The following is a 21,646-nucleotide window of genomic DNA, read 5'->3' as shown; positions in this document are numbered from 1 at the left end:
TCAATTGCCCATAAAGATGATGAGCAGTGTGTGTGAAAAAGAGAGAGAGAGAGAGAGAGAGAGAGAGAGAGAGAAAGGAAATGAGAGAGAGAGGAAATGAGAGAGAAAGAGAGAGAGGAAATGAGAGAGCGAGGGAGACAGAGAACGGACCATAAAAGAAACACATGAACGTTTTATCTTGACAGACAGGTAGTCGGTGGCTTAAACACCTGGCCGGTTTCTCTGGAACAGCTGGTGTGTCTTTTCTTCCTCTTGGAGTGATATCCAAGAGGCATGTAAAGGTGATAAACACACTTCAGAGACAGTGCCTGCACCAGGACTGTTATACTAATGATGGACAGTCTGGCGCCTCTCAGCAGGGCTGCTGTGCTAGTAATGGACAGTCACAGCGCTTCTCGGTGTGCTGTTATACTCGTAATGTACAGTACCGGAGCCTCTCAGCAGGGCTGCTGTGCTAATAACGGACAGTACTGGCTCTTATCAGCGGGGCAGCTATACTAAAAGTATTAGTGCTTCGCGGGTGGGGTGTATGCTAATAATGGACAGTACCGGTGTAGGAAGCTGGCTCTGTATATACTATAACAACATGAGGGATAATGTGCACAGAGTCCAGTGGAACCCCAAAGGTAGGCAGAGGTAAAAGTAGATAGCACCTTACTCTGTATTTGTGGTAGTGTGGGCGAGCAGTAAGGCTTTATCAGAGGGTAGTGTTAAGCATTTGTTGTATAGACTCAATCAGCAAATGATGTCACACACTTAAATACTGAACTCAGACCAATTTGTTTGTATCAAAAATATTATTTAGTTACTTTATTTCTAGAACCAAGTCAGGCCTGGTGCAGGTGAGTGAAATAAATTATTTGCAAAATCTTATGCAATGTTTTACAATTGAATGCAGGTTAAGTGCAGTTGATTGAATTACAGGTAAGGCAAAAAATGTCAAAATTACTTTTTAGTTACTTTACAGATTACTTTGTATGTTACTTTACGGATTACTTTTTAAGTTACTTTTTCTACTCTATGATATGCCTATATAGACATTTCCTAGAGAAAAGGTAAGTAAATCAGTTTTTGTACAGTTGCAGTTTTTTAGGTTTTCATACAAATCAACTCCACACAGAACATTTTTCAAGGAAAAACAGTCAATGGAGAGAAATGAAGTTATCAGTTAACAGGTAAGTACTTTGTTGTGGGAGTTGGTATTCTGGGGTTAGCACCTGGATTCCCCCAGGGTCAAGGATGCACTCTTGAAACACCCTCAGCGGGACTAGGGTGGCCGGGTGCAGAGTGCTAAGGCCCAATGTTATCTTATAGGGGATAGGGGGCCTCTGGTTGGTGGCTGGTCACGAGCAAGCCACTAGCTTCTGAGAGCAAACCTCCTGGGGTTAGGCTCAGGGCAAAGGAGGATCCGAGTTAGCACCCAAAGTACACCCACAGCAGCGCAGGGGCTGCTGGGTGCAGGGTGCTGTTTTGGCACCGGGTGCCCCGTTGTTTTCAATGGGGATTCTCCAGTTGCAACAAAGACTGCAGGCTCGGGGACGAAGAACTTCTGGAGGTGACCACCAGTTGGAGAGGTAAGTTGGGATGCCTGAGGATGCTGGGTACACCATTGGTTGGGCCACGCAAGGCCATGGGATGTCGGGTGCAGGGGTGTCTTTAGGCATCAGGTTTTTTTACCTGCTCCGGTCGCGGTTGGGGGGAGCCTCAAGAAAGAGGCTGCAGGCTTCGCTTGAGATTCGAGGCAGGTCAGAGATCACCAAATCTCAGATCAGGATTGCTAGGGAGACCTCCTCGTAGTGTTGGGCCACTTGGGCCGTGGACGTCGGATCCGGAGTGCTGCAGACTCGCGGATTTGGCCAGAGCCAGAGACTGTGGGTGAACAAATCCGGTGTTCATGGGAGACAAAGTCTTTCTTGTGCAAGGCACGGCAGGTCCTAAGGGGTTCTTGAGGTTGCTGGCTGCAGGACACACTGGGATTTCACTGGAGCAGGTTTGAGATTGGGACAGGCTAGTAGGGCTGAGGCCAAGTTAGTGGGCGTCCTCCTCTTCTTAGTTTCAGCATGGCTCTTCGGTCCATATTCTTCTCTTCTTCTTGGTCTGTTCTTGTCTGCGCAAGCAAGGTTCAGGGGTGCCCCTAAATACTAGAATTAGGGGTGTTACAGGTAAGTAAAGGTAGGCACCAATGGGTCCCTTCCTTGGGGTGGGTGCACCCCCTATTATACCGCCCTCCAGTGGGAGGGGGCATATGCCTCACTCTGGTTGGCTGGGAATAAGAGTTGTGCTTCACCTCGCCTGCCCCACCTGAGGGGTGGGGTTGGTAAAGGTGGGCACATTTCCCTTTCTCACTTGGTTTTCCTGCTGATTCTCCCTCCCAAAGTGAGGGCCAGAACCAGTTGGGGCCAGTAGCTGGAAGAAGCAAAAGGCCTGGGGAAGCTCACAAACGCAGCAAGCCTTTGAAGCTTCCCCTTCGTGGACCTTGCCCATCCTGGGGAGGGGGCTTGGCCCCTCGCCCCAGGATGCGCATTGTTTCAGACCCAGAGAGCAGCAGGCTCGACCCAGGGGTCCAAAAACATGTCTGGTGGTGGCAGCTGGTGAGCAGCCACTCAGCCTGGTCACTAGTGTTAGGTCGTTTTTCAGGGGGCATCTCTAAGATGCTCCCTGTGTGCATTTTTCATTAAATCCCACACTGGCATCAGTGTGGGTTTAATGTGCTGAGAAGTTTAATACCAAACTTCCCAGTTTTCAGTCAAGCCATTATGGTGAAGTGGAGTTCGTAATGACAAACTCCCAGTACCATATACTCTTAATGGCATTACTGCAATTACAATGCATAAGAATTGGCTTAGACACTGTAGGGGTACAAGGCTCGTGCACCTGTACCCTCGCCACTGGTATAGTGCACCCAGCTAGGGGGATGGCTGACCTATGCCAGGGCAGTGTGTTGTGGGCCTGGCACACAGGGATGTGTGCCATGTCGACTCTTCACTTTGTTCTGCACCAAAACACGCAGCCTGTAAAGGCAGTGGTGTGTGTAAAGGTAAAGGGCCTCTAGGTGTGGCACAGTAAGTGCTGCAGCCCTTAGACACCTTCCCTGACCACAGTGCCCTTAGTACCTGTGGTACCATTTACAAGGGACTGACCTGTGGCTAAAGAGTGCCAATTGAGTTTTGTCTTAATGCAGTTTTAGGGAAAGGACATAGACCTGGGTACCTGTTTGGCAGGAACCCAGGGCACACTCAGTCAAAGTACATCAGCAGTCTAGCAAAATGTGGGGAAACCACGCAAAAATAGGGCACCTTCTTACAACTGGCGCTTCTCGGGTGGGTTCTCATACTAGTACTGGACAGTACAGGTGCTTCTCAGCAGGGCTACTATGCGAATAATGTACAGTACCGGTGCTATTTGGCTGGCCTGTACAGTAGTAATGGACAGTACTGGACTACTCAGCAGGAATGTAGTGCTAATAATGGACAGTATCAGCGTTTCTCAGCAGGACTGCTGTGCTGATAATGTACAGTACCAGCACTTCTCCGGTGGGCTGTTATGTTAGAAATGGACAGTACCGGCGCTTATCAGCAGGCTGCTATGCTAATAATGGACAGTATCAGTGTTTCTCGGGTGGGTTGCATAATAGTAATGAACAGTACTGCCTCTTCTCAGCAAGACTGCTGTGCTAATAGTGTACAGTACCGGAGCTTCTCTGATGGGCTGTTATACTAGTAATGGACAGTTCCCGCGCTTCTCAGCAGGACTGCTATGCAAATAATGTAAAGTACCGCCGCTTTTCGGGTGAGCTGTATACTAGTAATGGACAGTAGCAGTGCTTCTCAGCGGGACTGCTGTGCTAATAATGGACAGTACCAGCACTTCTCGCATGGGCTGTTATACTAGTAATGGACAGTACTGGCTCTTATCAGCAGGGCTGCAATGCTAATGATTGACAGTACTGGTACTTCTTGTGTGGGCTGTTATACTAGTAATGGACAGTACTGGCTCTTATCAGCAGGGCTGCAATGCTAATGATTGACAGTACTGGTACTTCTCGTGTGGGCTGTTATACTAGTAATGGACAGTACCGGCTCTTATCAGCAGGGCTGCAATGCTGATTGACAGTACTGGTACTTCTCGTGTGGGCTGTTATACTAGTAATGGACAGTACCGGCTCTTATCAGCAGGGCTGCAATGGTAATGATTGACAGTACTGGTACTTCTCGTGTGGGCTGTTATACTAGTAATGGACAGTACTGGCGCTTATCAGCAGGGCTGCATTGCAAATGATTGACAGTACTGGTACTTCTCGTGTGGGCTGTTATACTAGTAATGGACAGTACCGGCTCTTATCAGCAGGGCTGCATTGCAAATGATTGACAGTACTGGTACTTCTCGTGTGGGCTGTGATACTAGTAATGGACAGTACCGGCTCTTATCAGCAGGGCTGCATTGCTAATGATTGACTGTACTGGTACTTCTCGTGTGGGCTGTGATACTAGTAATGGACAGTACCGGCTCTGATCGTCAGGGCTGCAATGCTAAGGATTGACAGTACCGGTACTTCTCGGGTGGGCTGTGATACTAGTAATAGACAGTACCGGCTCTTATCAGCAGGGCTGCAATGCTAATGATTGACAGTACTGGTACTTCTCAGGTGGCCTGTTATACAAGTAATGGACAGTACCGGCTCTTATCAGCAGGGCTGCAATGCTAATGATTGACACTATTGGTACTTCTCGTGTGGGCTGTATACTAGTAATGGCTCTTATCAGCAGGGCTGCAATGCTAATGATTGACAGTACTGGTACTTCTCGGGTGGGCTGTTATACTAGTAATGGACAGTACCGGCTCTTATCAGCAGGGCTGCAATGCAAATGATTGACAGTACTGGTACTTCTCGGGTGGGCTGTTATACTAGTAATGGACAGTACCGGCTCTTATCAGCAGGGCTGCAATGCTAATGATTGACAGTACTGGTACTTCTCGGGTGGGCTGTGATACTAGTAATGGACAGTACCGGCTCTTATCAGCAGGGCTGCAATGCTAATGATTGGCAGTACTGGTACTTCTCGGGTGGGCTGTTATACTAGTAATGGACAATACCAGTGCTTCTCAGCAGGACTGCAATGCTAATAATGAACATTACCGGCTCTTATCGTGTGGGCTGTTATACTAGTAATGGACAGTACCGGCTCTTAGCAGCAGGGCTGCAATGCTAATGATTGACAGTACTGGTACTTCTCGGATGGGCTGTTATACTAGTAATGGACAGTACCGGCTCTTATCAGCAGGGCTGCATTGCAAATGATTGACAGTACTGGTACTTCTCGTGTGGGCTGTGATACTAGTAATGGACAGTACCGGCTCTTATCAGCAGGGCTGCATTGCTAATGATTGACTGTACTGGTACTTCTCGTGTGGGCTGTGATACTAGTAATGGACAGTACCGGCTCTGATCGTCAGGGCTGCAATGCTAAGGATTGACAGTACCGGTACTTCTCGGGTGGGCTGTGATACTAGTAATAGACAGTACCGGCTCTTATCAGCAGGGCTGCAATGCTAATGATTGACAGTACTGGTACTTCTCAGGTGGCCTGTTATACAAGTAATGGACAGTACCGGCTCTTATCAGCAGGGCTGCAATGCTAATGATTGACACTATTGGTACTTCTCGTGTGGGCTGTATACTAGTAATGGCTCTTATCAGCAGGGCTGCAATGCTAATGATTGACAGTACTGGTACTTCTCGGGTGGGCTGTGATACTAGTAATGGACAGTACCGGCTCTTATCAGCAGGGCTGCAATGCTAATGATTGGCAGTACTGGTACTTCTCGGGTGGGCTGTTATACTAGTAATGGACAATACCAGTGCTTCTCAGCAGGACTGCATTGCTAATAATGAACATTACCGGCTCTTATCGTGTGGGCTGTTATACTAGTAATGGACAGTACCGGCTCTTAGCAGCAGGGCTGCAATGCTAATGATTGACAGTACTGGTACTTCTCGGGTGGGCTGTTATACTAGTAATGGACAGTACCGGCTCTTATCAGCAGGGCTGCAATGCTAATGATTGACAGTACTGGTACTTCTCGGGTGGGCTGTTATACTAGTAATGGACAGTACCGGCTCTTAGCAGCAGGGCTGCAATGCTAATGATTGACAGTACTGGTACTTCTCGGGTGGGCTGTTATACTAGTAATGGACAGTACCGGCTCTTATCAGCAGGGCTGCAATGCAAATGATTGACAGTACTGGTACTTCTCGGGTGGGCTGTTATACTAGTAATGGACAGTACCGGCTCTTATCAGCAGGGCTGCAATGCTAATGATTGACAGTACTGGTACTTCTCGGGTGGGCTGTGATACTAGTAATGGACAGTACCGGCTCTTATCAGCAGGGCTGCAATGCTAATGATTGGCAGTACTGGTACTTCTCGGGTGGGCTGTTATACTAGTAATGGACAATACCAGTGCTTCTCAGCAGGACTGCAATGCTAATAATGAACATTACCGGCTCTTATCGTGTGGGCTGTTATACTAGTAATGGACAGTACCGGCTCTTAGCAGCAGGGCTGCAATGCTAATGATTGACAGTACTGGTACTTCTCGGATGGGCTGTTATACTAGTAATGGACAGTACCGGCTCTTATCAGCAGGGCTGCTATGCGAATGATGGACTGTACTGGTACTTCTCGGGTGGGCTGTTATACTAGTAATGGACAGTACCGGCGCTTATCAGCAGGGATGCTATGCTAATGATGGACTGTACTGGTGTTTCTCGGGTGGGCTGTATACTAGTAATGGACAGTACCGTTGCTTCTTGAGTGGGCTGCTATACTGTCAATAGACAGTACCAGCAGGTCTTAGATCTCACTTTTATTATGCAATTAATAGGGCAGCGTCAGGACCAGGACTGTTATATTAATAATAGGATAGAGCATGCACGAGGACATTTGCACGTCTAATGTGAACCCTAATCTACAGGAAGCAGATATCTGGGTTCAATGTATTTGCATTTGCCCTGGTGTTCAGCACTTGCTATGGCGCACGTGTGATGGTGCAACATACATTGAATCATGATTTCACCCCGTACCCCACCCCACATCGGTACTCCCTGCTCTTCTCTTCTCAATCTCACTTCCTCTGTCTTCTCCCTTTCTGCCTTCCATTCCTTTCCCAATCCAGATTCCCTTACCCTGTTTCACAATCTCTTTACCATTCTGTGTCCTCGTCAGAGAACACTATATACGCCTCTTTTATGGAAAGCGGAAACGCAGAAGCGCACAGCTCTTTCCCCAGAAGTCCAAAGTGTAAGTTAAGAGAAGAACGGAACTAGGGGTTACTGGACGGTTGACGGATGTTATCATCCTGCCAAATTGTCTTTGCCTGCCTGAATTTTCCAACTGTTAACATGCAGAGCCTGGAATCTACGTGGTTGCAGCTTTATATGAATCAGATCAACCAACCGGCTTAGGTATCCTGCACCATGATGAGTGTTGCTGATGCAGCGCCCTGTTCATGCTTCTGCAGTGTGTAAACAACATTCATTTAACGCAATAGTTCTGAGTTAGTGCTTTATGTTTAGATAGTGCAGCTCAGAAAAAGAGGAACATTGGTGACTGTTCCCAAGCTACAGTACCTGAAAAGAAAGCACGAAATACGAGAAATACAGAGGTAACTGGCCTCTTCCACCACGGATTCCCTCAGTACCACCCTTTAACAGTGCCGCTCAAGTCTCCATAACCACTCTACCTCAAATGCATTTAATTAGTTTTATAGCGCCACTCATACCAGTGCAGGGTGTCACAGCACTTCAATGCACACACATTACACAGAGACAATCAGTCATACATGTGTATAGGCAATGTTACATAAGACAGAAGACTACAAGGTGTAGGAGTCACAAGTCATTCATGCTGGTAGGCAGTATGTTAAGGTGCCAACCGGGACTCGGGCAGGCTGCACCTATAGTGGTTGTGCCAGTCCCCAAAGCCAATGGAAGGGGCAAGGGGGGCAGGTGCATTGTGATGTGGCCGAAATCCGCCCCGCCTCTTGGGACAAGTCAGGGGGACAAGTCCGGAAGCCAGATACAGCCAGTTTTCTCCGAGGAGGTTAAAAGGGGCTGTCGAGCAGCGGGATGATCTTTTCCTTCGGCGCTCCATAGCTGTTCCTGCACACAAGGCCGTCTACGCTACGGAGTTCCCCCCTTTTTAGGTCTCGCCTAGCGACACAGCGCATGCGCGCTGCACGCCTTGGCGAGATCTATTGTTGCCGGTTTCTTGGCCGAAGGGGGACAGGACATGTGCACGCCTGGACAGTTGATGTGCATGTGCACGGTTCGCAGTAACAAGGCCCCACTCTGACCAAAAGCAGCCCTGGCACTTGCTCCACAGACGCCAGACTTTCTTAATAAAAGTGATTAGTTACAGTGAATACCTTCGCTCTCTTTGAACAGACGGGTGCCGTTGGGAGCCTGTCACTTCAAACATCAAAGCGACTAATTACAGTCAGTTTGCACTTTCGTTTGCTTCATGCAGAGCAGGGTGCGCGCGCGCGTTTATACGTGTGTGCACGCGCGTGCGTGCTTGTGGATCTCTGCACGTGAGTGTACACGTTTGCACTTCTATGCATATGTGGCTGTGTGCCAAAGGCCTCCAGTAACTGTTGATGTAGCATGGCAAACAGTTTCACAGCTGTGAACAGGTCCCTGGTCATTTCTGACACCATCTGAGACCATAGGAGTTGTGAGGAAATCCAGACAAAACAGGTTTTGTGGCCAAAAACACTCCATGAAAAAACACACTTTTTTTTTTAGAAAGTCCACTCGTAAATCTTCCGCAAATCTTTTTTTGCGATAATGGAGGGGCATATTATCAAGGTCCGGCGTTAAAATTATCGCCACTTTATCGTCAGAAAACTGCCGCTAAAGCGGCGATAATGGGCTTGTGAATTCCCATAGCAGCCCAGGTTCACGCCAGAACCTGGGCTTCTATTGGAATTCTCAAGGGCATATTATCAAGCCCATTATCACCGCTTTAGCGGCAGTTTTCTGCCGATAAAGCGGCGATAATTTTAACGCCGGACCTTGATAATATGCCTCGTAGGCTCACAGAAGACGGTTTGCTTAGTTCTCAATGCGCAGTTTCTCCAGTTCTCAAAACAGTGCGAACGAAATGTTATAATTAAGACATGGCTAACCCAGACCTGGGCTCATACTTATACAGGTGGAAACACACTTACGAATCTCAAAATACAACATGCTGCAGGCAATAAAATTCTGGACTGCGCAAAGGGTGACCCTCCTGGAATGGTGCCAGTTGACACTTACATTATGGCCTGGAATATAGATGCCATGTTTAAACTCTGCACCCTCGTTTCTGGTCCTCGGCGATTGTAGCAATTGATCTGTGCGTCCAAGTATCCCCATCTTCAGGTGCCAGCCAATCCCTCCAGTACCCCCTTCCCTCATTGAACCTTGGGGTTCCCGCTCTGTGATTTGCGTCCTTTATCTCCCAAAACAGGGAGTGCTCAGAAACCAGCTCGACACCCGAACTAAGCGCTGCATTAAAAATGGAATATTATTCCCGAGCTACGAGAAAGATTAGACTTTGAACAGGTCGTTTCTAAAATAAACTTTTGAAAAAAGTGAAAATACAGTTTTCTTCAAAACAGTCGTCATAGTTCGGATTGTGGTCTTCTAGTTAGGAGCGAAAAGAACAGACAGTGGATTTTGAACTGATTTTATAGCATGTATAGCAGTTGTTTTATTACTTAATGTTACTGTTGAAAAAGTAGAGAAAGCATTTATTAAGCTCTAGTCCCTGTGCCCAGCCATGCTATATTGGAATATGGACTTGAAGTTCTGCCCACTCTCCACACATATTTTTTATTAACTTGTTTCACTGTCCTTCGTAAATGCTGGCTTCTGATTCGTTAATAGGCTTGTTAGTCCCGCCTTAGTACCACCATGTCTTAATTTGTAACCGCCCATAAGGACTGGCCCTTTTATTTCTGTTTTGCATGGTATGTTTTATTTCGTATGTGAGCACTATTTTCTTTAATCAGTTTTGTCCTACTGCAGGCAAAGCGTGCTTTACTGCGACTTTCAGCGCGCTTTCACTTTCCAACCACCCGGACAATGGTGGCCGCTTTGTTGCAATGCTATAGGTCTCGCATTTATGAGAGTTCCAGCTATTGGCACTTTAAAAAACAATGCCTTTTATTTATGTGTTAATTTTCAAAACAGATAAATTAAAGGCATTGTCATTTACAATGCCAATAGCATAAACTCTTGCAAATGCGAAACCTATTGCATTGCAAATGCTTGCTTCTTCTTTTTCTTGCAGGTACAGCACGGGATTTGCGAAGGAAATCAATCGGTCGAGCAGTGCGGTCTCACGGGACACTGGGAGCCACGCTAGCTGAGTGAATACTCACCGGCCCTGCATTACTGGTGTTGTGGTGGTGGCTCCAGCTGCAGACTGAGGCACACACTGAGCTGCTCACAGATTTAAGGTGACGGAGGAGGTGGTGTGTTTCCTGTTCTCCCCCCTCAGGATGCTTATTGTTGGTGGAGCAGGAGAATTGTTTTTGAAACCATAGGACAGCATTTAATGGTTTATGGAGCCCCAAGGAGTGGGGGAGCTGATTTGTTTTGACTGAGGCTGTGTAGAGCTCACTTGCAAACAGTGCTTTAATCAGTTGTGCTAGGGGCTTCAATAGTTTTGGTGCTAAGTATTGCGGCCTGTTGTTGATGTGGATTGCTTAGAATAAATAGCAGAACTTTTTATTTGGTGTCTGTATTTTGCGTGTCGGTGGAAGCACGATTGGTACATGATGGCACCAAAGGCACGGAAGGGCGAAAAGCGCTCGCGAATGGAGGAGTTCATGGAGGCCATGATGCAGAGGATGGATGATATGGAGCTGTTCTTAGCGGATTTACGGAGCCGAGTGGAAGGGCAGGAAGGGACAGAGAAGAGGCCCAGACGGACTGGGGTAGCACCTAGAGCGGCATTCCCTCCGGTGCCAAAGAGGTCTAGAGCCATGCGAGTGTGGGTGGGGCCCCCGAGGTCACTGGATACTGAGGCCGCGGGGCTTTCAGCTCCAGTGGTTTAGGTCCCAGCCGCTGGGGGGAGCGGGGCAGTACCAGCAGTTGTTTCACAAGGTGGTACTGAGGGCAGTCAACCAGTTCCAGTGGTGCCAGCGAACACCCCCGTTGTTGGGGGGGACCCCGAGTCAGGTGGTACCGGTTGTATGTAAGGACCCGTCCAGTGATGTCCCTAGGCACCCAGATTTGGTAGCCAGTTTGGCAGCAGTCCTTCCCTGGTTAGCTAAGGCAGAAACATGGACCCGGCAGTCAGCTGTGGGTCTTTGTTGGAAGAGGGTGATGCATTAGAAAAGGCCATAAAGCTGGTGGCACAGGTTGAAGGGGCTAAACCAGAGGGAGTGCAGAATGTGCCAGTGGGGGCAAGCGGCTAGTGGTACATCGATCAACAAGAATGGATAAGAGCCTCCCAAAACAAGTATGACATCGGAGGATGACGAGGCCATGAAGCAGGAGGCTACAGCAACAGATATGGCGCAAGTTTAGGTTTGGGCGAATTGCGATCCTCCAGGGAATTGCTGGGTAGACATATTTCACAGGAGGTGAGAGAATTTTTTTTATAAAGGGGAGTATGTAAATATGTTTGCTTTGTTACTTGATAACGTGGATAAGGAAGAGACGAAAAAAAAAAATATTGGGTGCATCCCAGGGAATGGACCAGATGATCTCACAAGAAAAAGATTGAGGAAACTCTGGTTAAAAGGGTTCCCTAATTACCAGACGATAATGGCTGAATGTTTCACTGGTTTATGCGCACAGATGACGTGCTATCAAAATAGGATTGCTTGTGGGCATGATAAATACGGGTCAGTGGGATGGAAAGGGTATGATAAAGAATTCAGGAGGGCAAAAGCAACTGACCCTGGCCTCACATGGGATCAAATTGACATCATCAAGTGGTTGTGACACATGAAGACCATGAGGCACGACAATACGCGAGGGCAGTCCTTTCGAGCAGGCTCCCCGGTCAACACGGGGGGAGGGGCATGCTGGGATTTTAACAGGTGAACCTGCACAAGACCACCGGACACATGCAAATTTAGACACATGTGTTCCTTCTGCGGTCACGCCTCACATCCTGAGTCCAAATGTATAAAAAAATCAAAGGACAAAGGGGGTAAGAAGCAGGAATGACAATGTAATCCTCATCAATCCCCCTCCCCAATAAAAATAAGTGCTCTGATCTCATCGTTAAATAAGTACAGCTGCCCCAACTCAGCGCAGATCCTATTGGAAGGTTTCAGGGATGGTTTTAAGATTCCAGCACCTGGTTATTTAGGGGTTTCACATCGCCACAATCAGCTATCTGTAAGATCCAACAAAGGGATTGCGGCAGCAAAAATTGCAAAAGAATTGAGGCTGGGGAGGATGGCGGGCCCATTTGATGAGATACCGGTGGAAGGGTTTGTTTGCTCACCACTGGGGGTGATGCCCAAGAAAGACCCGGGAGAGTTTTGCTTAATCCATAACGTGTTCTCTCCCAGGGGTCAATCACTGAACGACGCCATTGATGAGGCCCTGTGCACTGTGAAATATGCATCCTTGGATCAGGCGATAGAAATCCTATGGGGACTGGGACCGGGCACTTTGCTAGCAAAGTCTGACATTGAATCAGCTTTCTGTCTATTGGCAGTGCACCCATAGGATTTCCATTTGTTGGGTTTCCAACTGGAAGGAAGATATTACATGGACAAGTGCATGCCCAAGGGGTGCTCTGTTTCCTGCTCTTATTTTGAGAAATTCCGCTCTTTTCTTGAATGGGTTTTCAGGCAGGTGACGGAGCACCAGTCAGTGCTGTATTACCTGGATGACTTCCTTCTCTTAGGCGCACCAGACTCTTATGAGTGTGGCAGGCCGTTGTAGGGGTTTAGTGCGCTCATGCGTGAATTCGGGGTCCCTCTAGCGCACGGGTACTCAAAGTACGGCCCGCGGGCCGCCAGCGGCCCGGCAAGCCTTCCTTGGCGGCCCATGGACCTTGCAGGCATCATACCTGTGCTTGTCAGCAAACACCGCCGGTTGCAGCAGCGCGGAGCTATGGGGGCCGGGCGATTCTTTTAAAGACCATTGACTTGTTAATGAGGCTATGTTGTATTTCACCTCTTCTTAGCGCCCCTGCATCTCCTCTCTGATTGAGTGGAGATGCAGGGGCACTAAGAAGAGGTAAAAAACAACAAAGCCTCATTAACAAGTGAATGGTCTTTTAAAGACCTGTGAAGTACCCGGGAAGCAGTCTCAGCCCAGGGTGACATACGCGGGGTGAGGTGACAGAGGGTGAGGAGGACAGCAGGGTGTGAGAGCAGCGGGTGAGATGACGGAGGGCAGCAGGGTGTGAGAGCAGCAGGTGAGGTGACAGAAGGAGACAGACAGAGGGAAACAGATGGGGACAGAGAGAGGGAGATGGAGGGAAGGAGACAGAGGGAGAGAAACAGAGAGAGAGGGGGACAGAGAGAGAGGGAGACAGAGAGAGGGAGAGAGACAGAGAGAGGGTGACAGACAGAGGGAGACAGAGAGAGGGAGACATAGGGGGACGGACAGAGGGAGACAGAGGGGGACGGACAGAGGGAGACTGACAGACGGAGGGAGACAGAGGGAGGAGGGAGACAGACAGAGGGAGGGAGACAGACGGAGGGAGACGGAGGGAGACAGACAGAGGGAGACAGGTGGAGGGAGACAGAGGGAGGGAGACATACAGAGACAGACAGAGGGAGACAGAGGGAGGGAGATAGAGGGAGGGAGACAGAGGGAGAGAAAGCGGGAGACGGAGAGAGGGAGGCAGAGAGAGAGAGGGAGGGAGACAGAGAGAGAGAGAGGGGGAGGGGGAGACAGAGGGGGGAGACAGAGAGAGGGAGACAGAGAGAGAGGGAGGGAGACAGAAAGGGAGAGAGAGGGAGACAAGCAGAGTGAGTGAGACAGAGGGAGACAGAGGGAGACAGAGAGAGAGAGGGAGGGAGAGAGGGAGAGAGAGAGTGATATAGAGAGGGAGGGAGACGGAGAGAGTGCGGGAGGGAGAGATAGAGAGAGGGAGGGAGAGAGAAATAGAGAGAGGGAGGAGGGCAACAGACAGAGGGAGGGAGACAGAGGGAGGGAGACAGAGGGAAATAGAGGGAGGGAGACAGAGAGAAGGAGACAGACAGAGGGAGGGAGACAGACAGTGGGAGATAGAGGTAGGAGGGTGACAGACAGAGGGAGGGGGACAGAGACAGACAGAGGGAGACAGAGGGAGGGAAACAGAGACAGACAGGGAGACAGAGGGAGGGAGACAGAGACAGACAGAGGGAGACAGAGGGAGGGAGACAGAGAGAGAGAGAGGGAGGGAGAGAGGGAGGGAGACAGAGAGAGGGAGACAAGCAGAGTGAGCGAGACAGAGGGAGACAGAGGGAGGGAGACAGACAGACAGAGGGAGACAGAGGGAGGGAGACAGAGACAGACAGAGACAGACAGAGGGAGGGAGACAGAGGGAGAGAGAGGGAGGGAGACAGAGAGAGGGAGACAGAGAGAGAGAGAGAGGGAGAGAGACAGACAGAGAGAGAGAGGGAGACAAGCAGAGTGAGTGAGACAGAGGGAGATAAAGAGAGAGAGAGGGGGAGAGAGAGTGATAGAGAGAGGGAGGGAGTAGGAGAGAGGTGGAGGGAGAGATAGAGTAGGAGGGAGAGATAGAGAGAGGGAGGGAGACAGAGTGAGAGAGAGAGAGAGAGAGAGAGAGAGAGATAAATAGAGAGAGAGATGTGTGTATGCCGGGTCTAGTGGCTCAGTGGACGAAGGCGTCCGCTGCAGGGGCCTGTGTTCAACCTCATGGGCATCGTTTTTTTTTTCTCTAGCCCCGCCCCCTCACCCTACTGCCCCCGCCCCCGCCCCCACTGGTGCGGCCCTCGGCCATAAACCACACTGTAAATTTGGCCCCTGAGAGAAAGTTTGTGAGTAACCATGCTCTAGCGCAAGGAAAAATGGTAGGGCCGGCCACTGAGATTGAATTCCTTGGCATAGAACTGGATTCAGTGAATGGGGTATCACGACTCCCGCGTGGAAATGTTGTGGCTTTAACTCTAGCTTTGAAGGAATGCTTGAACAACGAGAAGGTTGGGCAGCTGAATTTTCCAATAAAAATCATCCCCATGGCACACCCATTCTCATGTTCCATCGTGCAGTCAATGTCAGGTCTCAAAGAAAAGCATCACCACACCATGTTGTCTAGCGAGGTCCGCCAGGATATGTGGATTTGGATGGCATTCCTGCGGGATTTCAATGGCACTGTGGTGTAGCCCAGCCCAGAGCTGGGCCTAATGACAGATGCTGCAGGAAGCCAGGGATTTGGTGCCATCCTTGGTGTAGTCTGCATGGCGTTAGCCGGCATGGTGGTTGGAGTCCGGCTTGACAGGTAACAAACGGTTCTTAGAACTGTTACCCATTCTGGTGGCTTTATCCATTTGGCCTGAGCAACTTCGGAAACAATCTGTGGTTTTTTGGTCCGACAAAATGTCGCTAGTGGAATGCATTAACCATCAATCAGCTAAGTGCAAAATGATACTGCGGCTGTTAAATGAAATAATACTCCAATGCATGAAGTTGAATGTGCTGTTTAAGGCCAAACATGTCCCAGGAGTGTTGAATCATGCTGCTGATGCTCTGTCTCGCTTTAAGATGCAGGTTTTCAATTCCTACCGCCCAGGAGCAGCAGAGAATCTAATGCCCTTCCCAGACCGGCTATGGCAACTTGGTGCCCCGACCTATTGGACCTCGTGGCAGCTAGTCTAGCAACCAGAACCAGGCGGGCCTGTGAGGGGGCTTTTGGTGCCTACTGCAATTTCATTGGGGAAGTATGAGAGGGGGCCTGGCATGAGTCATCGGCGGTGGTTTCATTCTTGAGGGCATTGAGGGATGGGGTGCTCCGTGGCATGTGCAAGGCGCCACATGGTGGCGGTTTCCTTTTTTGCAAAAATGCGAGGTGATCCCACCAGCACTTTCATAGTGGAAAGAGCGCTGAGGGGGTGGCAGCGTTTGCATGGTCCCAATTAGCATGGACACTTTGTCAGCGGTACTGTGGGCATTTGAACAGGTGTGTAGATCCCCTGCGGAAGTTAATCTCTTTAGAGCAGCTTTTTCCCTGGCTTTCTACGGTACCTTCAGGGTGGGGGAACTCGTGGCGAGGAATAAGCATGATTGGCACAGGGGCTTCAACTTGGCCATGTTCGTATGCAGGGGGGCTCAGTGTTCCTATCTATCCCTAGGTCAAAGACTGACCAGAACAGCAGGGGAGACCAAATTATACTGCAAAAGGCACAGGGGAGCGTTTGCTCTCCTGTTAGCAATCTCAAATCTTTCCTCACATGCAGACCAAGGGGTGAGGGGGGCCCACTGCTAATTCACGACAATGGGACTCCGCTTACTAAATTTCAGTTGAGTAGAATTCTGTGTTTAGCTCTCTGTGCAGCTGGTTTAGACCCATCAAAATTTGGTACACATTCTTTTAGGTTTGGGTGGCCACTGATGCCACGGCCAGAGGCCTGTCAGGGTGTGCAGTCCAGAGGATCAGTCGGTGGTCTTTCGGCTGTTATGAGCCTTATGTGCATCTACACAGGCTTTGAAGGCTGCTATGTTTAATGATGGCGTTTGTTTTTCTTTTTGTTTTTCGCAGGTCCATATCCTGTGCCACAGAAAGGAAGCTCATCGCGGTTCACCAGTCGCTGGAATCTCGCACAGCCCAGGTACCCACCTGGGGGCAAAATGAAGTGGAAGTATGGACAGTTGGTCATTCATATGTGAACCGGTTGAAGCAATATTTCTTCGCAGGCAATTATACAGCCCGGGCCCATCGGGCTGGGTTCAATCTTTCTTTGCATGGCCATCGGGGTTTGTGCTTGGGGCTGTTGAGGGGTATGTTCCAGTTTCTGGTGAGTAAGACTCACATGCTCCCCGCAGCGGTAATTTTGCATCTGGGGGACAAATATCTGGTGCACCTGGGTAGAAAGGGTGTGGTGGAGGCACTGATCACCGAGATTGGTTAGTTGGCAAGGAAATGCCCACAGGCAGTGTTGGCTTGGTCCCACATAATTCCCAGATTCCAATGGCAGGGGGTGGGTCAGTATGGGCATTGAACCACTCAGTGAAGTGAATTAATAAGCGGATTGATAAATTGTTTAGATCTCCAAACTGCAGACCATCTCTCAGGGGTGCATCAGGGGGGAGAGGTTTTATCTACAGGATGGTGTTCATCTCTCAGAAATAGGTAACAACATTTTTCTGGAAAACTTACTAGCCTGGTTGGAGGGGGCAAGGGGCAGGACATGACCTTGGAATGTGAGGGGGGTCATATAGTTGGTCAACTATGCTGGCCTGTGGCCGTAAGCTCCTGATTGGTGGGCATTTTTTATGGTCCTCAGTAGTCGTCACCATTGTCAATGAGGACACCTGGGGGGGGGGGGTGTCTCTCATGGAAGTCCATGGGGCGGTTACAGTCGGTAGGCTAGAGGATGCGAGGCAGGGGAAGTTCTGCTTCCAGTAGGCCTTTGGGCCAACCCCCGCACAAGCGCATGGGTGCAAAAGTTAGCATAACAGCACAGCCCCTTGGAGATAATATTGAGGGCATAGGGGGTGCCCGGAGGATATAACCGTCTGGGGAACTGGGCCTCCTGCACAAGGTCACTCTGGTAGGAGGGTGGGACCTAGCATGTTATTGGACCACTCATGACCTTGCCCTTAGGCCCATTTAGGGATATGCAGGAAAGCAATAATGTATATTATTTAGTTGTTGTCAGGAATGGCTATGTATTAGATAAACAATGGTTCCCAAACGTTTTAGACCTGCGGCTCCCTTGACCTCTTGGCTGGTGGCCGCGGCTCCCTAATATGTTACTTTTGTTTGGCGGGTAGTGGGGATGTAAGCCTGGCCTCTGCAGTACTTCCATTTTTCTCCCTGAAAATAAGTGGCATGAAGCCAATGAAGATATTACAATCATAAATGTAATCCTATTCTATCCACTGCAGAGCCCCATGCAGTGTCAACGACTGATTGGAGGGATACAGAGATCTCAAAGAAGTAAATTGTTACTGCATTGTCATGTAGAGCTCTTGAAAGAGATGTATCTTTAGCTTGTTCGTGAGCAGGGTTTGTGAGGCCCAATAGAAAGATGAATGTTGTTTCAGAATGGTGTCCAATCTGTGCACCACAGCACCCCAGTGGGATATCAAAACTAGCCAAGGACATCGCACACGAAGGGTATCAGTAGAGGACATGAAGCGTGCAAATGAGTGTCACTCCGTGTTTGCCTCCTGCTCTTGTGTGATGCTTCTGGCTTTGTGTAGCTCATGTGCATGTTTCCTTCCATGAGAACTATGTATATTATCAAATGTATGCACCTGTCAGTGCCCTCAGTTACACAACAAATCTGTGTGCCTTTAGTTTCTTCCAAATAAAGATTAATAGCTGATAACTATCTCTAAAACTGAGCAACAAATGAAGAAGCAGAAAAGCATCTCAAGCAAACAAGTGACAGGGTCTCATCCACTCTAGCCATTTAGTTTCTCTGCAGTACTTGCCTGTTCCTGGTTCTGTGTCTTCTTGTGTGAGGACTTTAGGATTGTTACATGACTTGTGGCGTAGCTCTGTGCTTGTTACATGACTGCTGTGGCATCTTTCTCTTTGTTGCGTGATTGTTGTAGCAACTCTCCATTCTTGTACCAAGATTGTATTGGCATGTGCATCACCTCTGTGGTTGTAACCTCTGCTGTGGCATATTGTTGGCCTCATGTACAGTGGGTTCCTGGATCACCTTGCTGTGTTCTTGAAGTATAAACACATTTGTAGTTGTTCTTCTCAATGTCATTTTGCTCTTTTGCCCACAGGGATCACAGTTTGTGTTTGACTAGGGGGAATTAGATATATTATGAATTTATTTGTGTCCCTTATGGGCTGCGCCGCAGGGTGCCAGCGACCTTCCCCACGCTCCCATCCACTGAACAACAGCGATAGTGCGCTCCATGGGGTCTGATCTGATGCCCACAAAGCAAAGCTAATTGAGCACTGAGCAGTAATTGTGAAAAACTCTGTTGTGGCACCCCCTGCCAGTACCAGGGTTGTTTTGGGGAATCTGATTTTGTGGAAGGAGCAGTGTCACCCCCCCCCCCCCATTCCAGTCTCTGCCTGCACAATACTCAATAATACTTTTTATCCTGATGATGAAAGTCTGAGCGCACCCTCGCGGTTTTGACTTTATGCCCATACGGGAGCTTGTCAAAGAGTGGTCCCTGTATTAAATGTTTTCAACAAACACAGCCGCAGCTCATATCTTTTCTGCAGATTGACGCCCCTCATAAAACGCACCAGTCACAGATTGTAATGTTATTTGGATGGCTGCAGCCCCTGAATAAATGGCATCATTTCACAGGCCTTTTCCACTGGCTATACCAGAGAGCCTATTTACCCTGGCTGGAGATGAAAGCAAGAAGCACATTTTATTGAAGTGTCACAAGTTCATGCCGGAGCCCATCTGCACTCCCTTCCCTCGGAGCTCAAAGTGCAGCTGGGCAGGTATTTTCACAGTGTTCTCTTTATGTTACTCTTCCCTTTGCAAGGCAATCTTGCCTGTTTGGTCGGCAGAAGAGAAGTTTAACGTGATTTCAAAAATAATTGAGCAGTCTCAGAACTTCCCTAAAGAATTGCCTAAACAAGTTCGGGCAGTGCCTTACTCTTAATACACTACTACACATTCGGTTCTAAAAATACAGGTAGTGATGGGCAGTGTTACACCCTGCAGTGGTTCCCAAGCTGTGTGTTTGGTGCGCGGCGCCCCTGATAAGTTTTGATGGCGCATGGGGTGCCACGGCGAACAGATTGGGAAACACTGAGATAACATGTTAAGGTAAGCCATCTGAAATAATGTATATAATAATGTATACGAATTTTGGTGTACTGATGTGGATTGATGAACGTGTCTTTTTTGTGTATTGTAAATGTTGTAAATATGAAATTTTAATTTGTTTGTATGTTTTGAATAAAATATGGCTGGTGTTTTACGACCCCTAATCCAAGACATTGTGTTGATGTGCATTTATGCCAAATGGGAGAATGGAGGGGGTTGTGACCCTATAGGGGCAGCTTTTAGAGAGACTGGCAATACTGGACAGGGAACTCAGCAATACCTGACCATATGTTAAGGCACCAACTGGGACTCGGGCAAGCCGCACCTATGGTGGTTGTGCCAGTCCCTGAAGCCAATGGAAGGGGCGGGCGCATTGTGATGTGGCTGACACCCGTCCCTCCTCTCGCCCTGATTGGTCGGCACAGGTTTGGCCCCAGAAGCACTCAAGTGCTTCAGGGGCATGAGGGGGAAAGTCCGGAAGCCGGATACGGCTGGTTTTCTCGGAGGGGGGTGTTAATAAGGGCTGTGGAGTGGCGGGACGGTCTTTACCTTCGCCGCTCCACAGCTGTTCCTGCACACAAGGCTGTCTACGCAACAGAGTTTCCCTCTTTTTTCCCCACCCACCATCCCCTAAGGCAGCAGAGTTGATGTGTGCAATTTTTCTTGTGTTTTCCATTGCAGGTTGTCTGAATTATTTCTGTCCAAGTCTGTTTTAGGTATGTTGGTAGAGAATTCTTTCCTTACAGGGCGGCGTCATTGTCGTATATTATGTGAAGTATCCTTAGTCTGTGGTAAGGTCATGATTGGTGGGCATTTTTTATGGTCCTTACTAGGCATCACCCTTGTCAAAGGTGATGCCTGGGGGGGGGGTCACTTGGTCTCTCACAGAACTCCAGGGGGCGGTAACAGCCGGTAGGCTGGAATGTGCAAGGGGGAGGGGAAGTTCTGCTTCCGGTAGGCCTTGGGGCCAACCCCCGCACAAGCGCATGGGTGCAAAAGTTGGTATAACAGCACAGCCCCTTGGAGATGATATTGAGGGCATAGGGGGTGCCCGGGAGGATATAACCTTCTGGGGAACTGGGCCTCCTGAGCAAGGTCATTCCGGTAGGAGGGTAGGATAAAGCATGTTGTTGGACCTGTCATGACCTTGCCCGTAGGCTCAATTCGGGATACGCAGGAAAGCAATAATGTTTATCATTTAGTTCACGTCAAGAATTGCTATGTATTAGATAACATGTTAAGGTAAGCCATCTGAAAAAATGAACATATTAATGTATACAAATTTTGGTGTACTGATGTAGTGGACTGATGGACATGTTTTTTCTGCGTATTGTAAATATTGTAAATAAAAAATTTGAATTTGATTGTATATTTTGAATAAAATACGGCAGGGGTTTTACGACCCCTAATCCAAGACATTGTGTTGATGTGCATTTATGCCTCAGGGGAGAGCGGAGAGGGTTGGTGCCCCTATGGGGACAGGTTTAGAGAGACTGGAAATACTGGAGAGGGGACACGGCAATACCTGGCCACATAGTTTAAGTGTGCTTTGTCTGGGGAAGCACAAACTCAGAATTTAAAATGTAAAAATGTAACACCATGGTTGGGGTTTGGCTTTAATATAAGAATTGATTTCTACCCAAATGAACCGTTTTTGCAATAATAGGATAATTAAGGACTGGGGGGAAATCACAAC

At 48.7% G+C, this 21,646-nt stretch overlaps 1 long non-coding RNA gene across 2 annotated transcripts in view; it reads left to right on the top strand.

Moving 5' to 3' along the window:
- Positions 1-21,356, top strand: part of LOC146868824 (uncharacterized) — a 154,976-nt gene extending 133,620 nt beyond the window's left edge. For both annotated transcript variants that reach the window (XR_014965010.1, XR_014965004.1), the window contains exon 3: positions 16,728-21,356. This is a non-coding gene — a long non-coding RNA (uncharacterized LOC146868824). The remainder of the gene's footprint in view (positions 1-16,727) is intronic.
- Positions 21,357-21,646: the final 290 nt, after the last annotated feature.

Source organism: Triturus cristatus, chromosome 1_2 (genome assembly GCF_964204655.1).
Source record: "Triturus cristatus chromosome 1_2, aTriCri1.1, whole genome shotgun sequence".
Classification (NCBI taxonomy): Eukaryota; Metazoa; Chordata; class Amphibia; order Caudata; family Salamandridae; genus Triturus; species Triturus cristatus.
Note: the sequence above shows the minus strand (reverse complement) of the source record. Positions and strands in the feature narration are given on the sequence as shown.